This window comes from Medicago sativa, chromosome 6 (assembly GCF_051527215.1).
Source record: "Medicago sativa cultivar Bolivia chromosome 6, Bolivia_mono, whole genome shotgun sequence".
Lineage (NCBI taxonomy): Eukaryota > Viridiplantae > Streptophyta > Magnoliopsida > Fabales > Fabaceae > Medicago > Medicago sativa.
Window position 1 is genome coordinate 101,302,515 of NC_140754.1, and position 7,778 is coordinate 101,310,292.

A 7,778-nucleotide genomic window follows, 5' to 3' on the forward strand; every position below is an offset into this window, starting at 1 on the left:
GAATTTTTAGAGAATGCAAAAATATCCCATGCAAGTCGTAGTTATGTTGTTTACCTATCCAACGAATTGTCACACGCTAAGATTCAATGCAAATCGGCCACATTATGGCCTTCCTACTAAAAAAGGGTCGAAAACGAGTAATGTCCCAAATTAACGAGGATATTTTCTTAACCCCCATTTTGGCTGAATTTTTAGAGAATGCAAAAATATCCCATGGAAGTCATAGTTATGTTGTTTACCTATCCAACGAATTGTCACACGCTAAGATTCAATGCAAATCGGCCACATTATGGCCTTCCTAGTAAAAAAGGGTCGAAAACGAGTAATGTCCCAAATTAACGAGGAGATTTTCTTAACCTCCATTTTGGCTGAATTTTTAAAAAATGCAAAAATATCCCATGGAAGTCGTAGCTATGTTGTTTACCTATCCAACAAATTGTCCCATGCTAAGATTCAATACAAACCGGCCACTTTATGGCCTTCCTTATAAAAAAGGGTCGAAAACGAGTAATGTCCTAAATTAACGAGGGGATTTTCTTAACCTCCATTTTGGCTGAATTTTTAGAGAATGCAAAAATATCCCATGGAAGTCGTAGTTATGTTGTTTACCTATCCAACGAATTGTCACACGCTAAGATTCAATGCAAATCGGCCACATTATGGCCTTCCTAGTAAAAAAGGGTCGAAAACGAGTAATGTCCCAAATTAACGAGGAGATTTTATTAACCTCCATTTTGGCTGAATTTTTAAAAAATGCAAAAATATCCCATGGAAGTCGTAGCTATGTTGTTTACCTATCCAACAAATTGTCCCATGCTAAGATTCAATACAAACCGGCACTTTATGGCCTTCCTTATAAAAAAGGGTCGAAAACGGGTAATGTCCTAAATTAACGAGGGGATTTTCTTAACCTCCATTTTGGCTGAATTTTTAGAGAATGCAAAAATATCCCATGGAAGTCGTAGTTATGTTGTTTACCTATCAAACGAATTGTCACACGCTAAGATTCAATGCAAATCGGCCACATTATGGCCTTCCTAGTAAAAAAGGGTCGAAAACGAGTAATGTCCCAAATTAACGAGGAGATTTTATTAACCTCCATTTTGGCTGAATTTTTAAAAAATGCAAAAATATCCCATGGAAGTCGTAGCTATGTTGTTTACCTATCCAACAAATTGTCCCATGCTAAGATTCAATACAAACCGGCACTTTATGGCCTTCCTTATAAAAAAGGGTCGAAAACGGGTAATGTCCTAAATTAACGAGGGGATTTTCTTAACCTCCATTTTGGCTGAATTTTTAGAGAATGCAAAAATATCCCATGGAAGTCGTAGTTATGTTGTTTACCTATCCAACGAATTGTCACACGCTAAGATTCAATGCAAATCGGCCACATTATGGCCTTCCTAGTAAAAAAGGGTCGAAAACGAGTAATGTCCCAAATTAACGAGGAGATTTTATTAACCTCCATTTTGGCTGAATTTTTAAAAAATGCAAAAATATCCCATGGAAGTCGTAGCTATGTTGTTTACCTATCCAACAAATTGTCCCATGCTAAGATTCAATACAAACCGGCCAATTTATGGCCTTCCTTATAAAAAAGGGTCGAAAATGAGTAATGTCCTAAATTAACGAGGGGATTTTCTTAACCTCCATTTTGGCTGAATTTTTAGAGAATGCAAAAATATCCCATGGAAGTCGTAGTTATGTTGTTTACCTATCCAACGAATTGTCACACGCTAAGATTCAATGCAAATCGGTCACATTATGGCCTTCCTACTAAAAAAGGGTCGAAAACGAGTAATGTCAAAAATAAACGAGGATATTTTCTTAACCCCCATTTTGGCTGAATTTTTAGAGAATGCAAAAATATCCCATGGAAGTCGTAGTTATGCTGTTTACCTATCCAACGAATTGTCACACGCTAAGATTCAATGCAAATCGGCCACATTATGGCCTTCCTACTAAAAAAGGGTCGAAAACGAGTAATGTCAAAAATTAACGAGGATATTTTCTTAACCCCCATTTTGGCTGAATTTTTAGAGAATGCAAAAATATCCCATGCAAGTCGTAGTTATGTTGTTTACCTATCCAACGAATTGTCACACGCTAAGATTCAATGCAAATCGGCCACATTATGGCCTTCCTACTAAAAAAGGGTCGAAAACGAGTAATGTCCCAAATTAACGAGGATATTTTCTTAACCCCCATTTTGGCTGAATTTTTAGAGAATGCAAAAATATCCCATGGAAGTCATAGTTATGTTGTTTACCTATCCAACGAATTGTCACACGCTAAGATTCAATGCAAATCGGCCACATTATGGCCTTCCTAGTAAAAAAGGGTCGAAAACGAGTAATGTCCCAAATTAACGAGGAGATTTTCTTAACCTCCATTTTGGCTGAATTTTTAAAAAATGCAAAAATATCCCATGGAAGTCGTAGCTATGTTGTTTACCTATCCAACAAATTGTCCCATGCTAAGATTCAATACAAACCGGCCACTTTATGGCCTTCCTTATAAAAAAGGGTCGAAAACGAGTAATGTCCTAAATTAACGAGGGGATTTTCTTAACCTCCATTTTGGCTGAATTTTTAGAGAATGCAAAAATATCCCATGGAAGTCGTAGTTATGTTGTTTACCTATCCAACGAATTGTCACACGCTAAGATTCAATGCAAATCGGCCACATTATGGCCTTCCTAGTAAAAAAGGGTCGAAAACGAGTAATGTCCCAAATTAACGAGGAGATTTTATTAACCTCCATTTTGGCTGAATTTTTAAAAAATGCAAAAATATCCCATGGAAGTCGTAGCTATGTTGTTTACCTATCCAACAAATTGTCCCATGCTAAGATTCAATACAAACCGGCACTTTATGGCCTTCCTTATAAAAAAGGGTCGAAAACGGGTAATGTCCTAAATTAACGAGGGGATTTTCTTAACCTCCATTTTGGCTGAATTTTTAGAGAATGCAAAAATATCCCATGGAAGTCGTAGTTATGCTGTTTACCTATCCAACGAATTGTCACACGCTAAGATTCAATGCAAATCGGCCACATTATGGCCTTCCTACTAAAAAAGGGTCGAAAACGAGTAATGTCAAAAATTAACGAGGATATTTTCTTAACCCCCATTTTGGCTGAATTTTTAGAGAATGCAAAAATATCCCATGCAAGTCGTAGTTATGTTGTTTACCTATCCAACGAATTGTCACACGCTAAGATTCAATGCAAATCGGCCACATTATGGCCTTCCTACTAAAAAAGGGTCGAAAACGAGTAATGTCCCAAATTAACGAGGATATTTTCTTAACCCCCATTTTGGCTGAATTTTTAGAGAATGCAAAAATATCCCATGGAAGTCATCGTTATGTTGTTTACCTATCCAACGAATTGTCACACACTAAGATTCAATGCAAATCGGCCACATTATGGCCTTCCTAGTAAAAAAGGGTCGAAAACGAGTAATGTCCCAAATTAACGAGGAGATTTTCTTAACCTCCATTTTGGCTGAATTTTTAAAAAATGCAAAAATATCCCATGGAAGTCGTAGCTATGTTGTTTACCTATCCAACAAATTGTCCCATGCTAAGATTCAATACAAACCGGCCACTTTATGGCCTTCCTTATAAAAAAGGGTTGAAAACGAGTAATGTCCTAAATTAACGAGGGGATTTTCTTAACCTCCATTTTGGCTGAATTTTTAGAGAATGCAAAAATATCCCATGGAAGTCGTAGTTATGTTGTTTACCTATCCAACGAATTGTCACACGCTAAGATTCAATGCAAATCGGCCACATTATGGCCTTCCTAGTAAAAAAGTGTCGAAAACGAGTAATGTCCCAAATTAACGAGGAGATTTTATTAACCTCCATTTTGGCTGAATTTTTAAAAAATGCAAAAATATCCCATGGAAGTCGTAGCTATGTTGTTTACCTATCCAACAAATTGTCCCATGCTAAGATTCAATACAAACCGGCACTTTATGGCCTTCCTTATAAAAAAGGGTCGAAAACGGGTAATGTCCTAAATTAACGAGGGGATTTTCTTAACCTCCATTTTGGCTGAATTTTTAGAGAATGCAAAAATATCCCATGGAAGTCGTAGTTATGTTGTTTACCTATCCAACGAATTGTCACACGCTAAGATTCAATGCAAATCGGCCACATTATGGCCTTCCTACTAAAAAAGGGTCGAAAACGAGTAATGTCCCAAATTAACAAGGATATTTTCTTAACCCCAATTTTGGCTGAATTTTTAGAGAATGCAAAAATATCCCATGGAAGTCATAGTTATGTTGTTTACCTATCCAACGAATTGTCACACGCTAAGATTCAATGCAAATCGGCCACATTATGGCCTTCCTAGTAAAAATGGGTCGAAAACGAGTAATGTCCCAAATTAACGAGGAGATTTTATTAACCTCCATTTTGGCTGAATTTTTAAAAAATGCAAAAATATCCCATGGAAGTCGTAGCTATGTTGTTTACCTATCCAACAAATTGTCCCATGCTAAGATTCAATACAAACCGGCACTTTATGGCCTTCCTTATAAAAAAGGGTCGAAAACGGGTAATGTCCTAAATTAACGAGGGGATTTTCTTAACCTCCATTTTGGCTGAATTTTTAGAGAATGCAAAAATATCCCATGGAAGTCGTAGTTATGTTGTTTACCTATCCAACGAATTGTCACACGCTAAGATTCAATGCAAATCGGCCACATTATGGCCTTCCTACTAAAAAAGGGTCGAAAACGAGTAATGTCCCAAATTAACAAGGATATTTTCTTAACCCCAATTTTGGCTGAATTTTTAGAGAATGCAAAAATATCCCATGGAAGTCATAGTTATGTTGTTTACCTATCCAACGAATTGTCACACGCTAAGATTCAATGCAAATCGGTCACATTATGGCCTTCCTACTAAAAAAGGGTCGAAAACGAGTAATGTCCCAAATTAACGAGGAGATTTTCTTAACCTCCATTTTGGCTGAATTTTTAGAGAATGCAAAAATATCCCATGGAAGTCGTAGTTATGTTGTTTACCTATCCAACGAATTGTCACACGCTAAGATTCAATGCAAATCGGCCACATTATGGCCTTCCTAGTAAAAAAGTGTCGAAAACGAGTAATGTCCCAAATTAACGAGGAGATTTTATTAACCTCCATTTTGGCTGAATTTTTAAAAAATGCAAAAATATCCCATGGAAGTCGTAGCTATGTTGTTTACCTATCCAACAAATTGTCCCATGCTAAGATTCAATACAAACCGGCACTTTATGGCCTTCCTTATAAAAAAGGGTCGAAAACGGGTAATGTCCTAAATTAACGAGGGGATTTTCTTAACCTCCATTTTGGCTGAATTTTTAGAGAATGCAAAAATATCCCATGGAAGTCGTAGTTATGTTGTTTACCTATCCAACGAATTGTCACACGCTAAGATTCAATGCAAATCGGCCACATTATGGCCTTCCTACTAAAAAAGGGTCGAAAACGAGTAATGTCCCAAATTAACAAGGATATTTTCTTAACCCCAATTTTGGCTGAATTTTTAGAGAATGCAAAAATATCCCATGGAAGTCATAGTTATGTTGTTTACCTATCCAACGAATTGTCACACGCTAAGATTCAATGCAAATCGGCCACATTATGGCCTTCCTAGTAAAAATGGGTCGAAAACGAGTAATGTCCCAAATTAACGAGGAGATTTTATTAACCTCCATTTTGGCTGAATTTTTAAAAAATGCAAAAATATCCCATGGAAGTCGTAGCTATGTTGTTTACCTATCCAACAAATTGTCCCATGCTAAGATTCAATACAAACCGGCACTTTATGGCCTTCCTTATAAAAAAGGGTCGAAAACGGGTAATGTCCTAAATTAACGAGGGGATTTTCTTAACCTCCATTTTGGCTGAATTTTTAGAGAATGCAAAAATATCCCATGGAAGTCGTAGTTATGTTGTTTACCTATCCAACGAATTGTCACACGCTAAGATTCAATGCAAATCGGCCACATTATGGCCTTCCTACTAAAAAAGGGTCGAAAACGAGTAATGTCCCAAATTAACAAGGATATTTTCTTAACCCCAATTTTGGCTGAATTTTTAGAGAATGCAAAAATATCCCATGGAAGTCATAGTTATGTTGTTTACCTATCCAACGAATTGTCACACGCTAAGATTCAATGCAAATCGGTCACATTATGGCCTTCCTACTAAAAAAGGGTCGAAAACGACTAATGTCAAAAATTAACGAGGATATTTTCTTAACCCCCATTTTGGCTGAATTTTTAGAGAATGCAAAAATATCCCATGGAAGTCGTAGCTATGTTGTTTACCTATCCAACGAATTGTCCCATGCTAAGATTCAATACAAACCGGCCACTTTATGGCCTTCCTTATAAAAAAGGGTCGAAAACGAGTAATGTCCGAAATTAACGAGGGGATTTTCTTAACCTCCATTTTGGCTGAATTTTTAGAGAATGCAAAAATATCCCATGGAAGTCGTAGTTATGTTGTTTACCTATCCAACGAATTGTCACACGCAAAGATTCAATGCAAATCGGCCACATTATGGCCTTCCTACTAAAAAAGGGTCGAAAACGAGTAATGTCCCAAATTAACGAGGAGATTTTCTTAACCTCCATTTTGGCTGAATTTTTAAAAAATGCAAAAATATCCCATGGAAGTCGTAGCTATGTTGTTTACCTATCCAACAAATTGTCCCATGCTAAGATTCAATACAAACCGGCCAATTTATGGCCTTCCTTATAAAAAAGGGTCGAAAATGAGTAATGTCCTAAATTAACGAGGGGATTTTCTTAACCTCCATTTTGGCTGAATTTTTAGAGAATGCAAAAATATCCCATGGAAGTCGTAGTTATGTTGTTTACCTATCCAACGAATTGTCACACGCTAAGATTCAATGCAAATCGGTCACATTATGGCCTTCCTACTAAAAAAGGGTCGAAAACGAGTAATGTCAAAAATAAACGAGGATATTTTCTTAACCCCCATTTTGGCTGAATTTTTAGAGAATGCAAAAATATCCCATGGAAGTCGTAGTTATGCTGTTTACCTATCCAACGAATTGTCACACGCTAAGATTCAATGCAAATCGGCCACATTATGGCCTTCCTACTAAAAAAGGGTCGAAAACGAGTAATGTCAAAAATTAACGAGGATATTTTCTTAACCCCCATTTTGGCTGAATTTTTAGAGAATGCAAAAATATCCCATGCAAGTCGTAGTTATGTTGTTTACCTATCCAACGAATTGTCACACGCTAAGATTCAATGCAAATCGGCCACATTATGGCCTTCCTACTAAAAAAGGGTCGAAAACGAGTAATGTCCCAAATTAACGAGGATATTTTCTTAACCCCCATTTTGGCTGAATTTTTAGAGAATGCAAAAATATCCCATGGAAGTCATATTTATGTTGTTTACCTATCCAACGAATTGTCACACGCTAAGATTCAATGCAAATCGGCCACATTATGGCCTTCCTAGTAAAAAAGGGTCGAAAACGAGTAATGTCCCAAATTAACGAGGAGATTTTCTTAACCTCCATTTTGGCTGAATTTTTAAAAAATGCAAAAATATCCCATGGAAGTCGTAGCTATGTTGTTTACCTATCCAACAAATTGTCCCATGCTAAGATTCAATACAAACCGGCCACTTTATGGCCTTCCTTATAAAAAAGGGTCGAAAACGAGTAATGTCCTAAATTAACGAGGGGATTTTCTTAACCTCCATTTTGGCTGAATTTTTAGAGAAT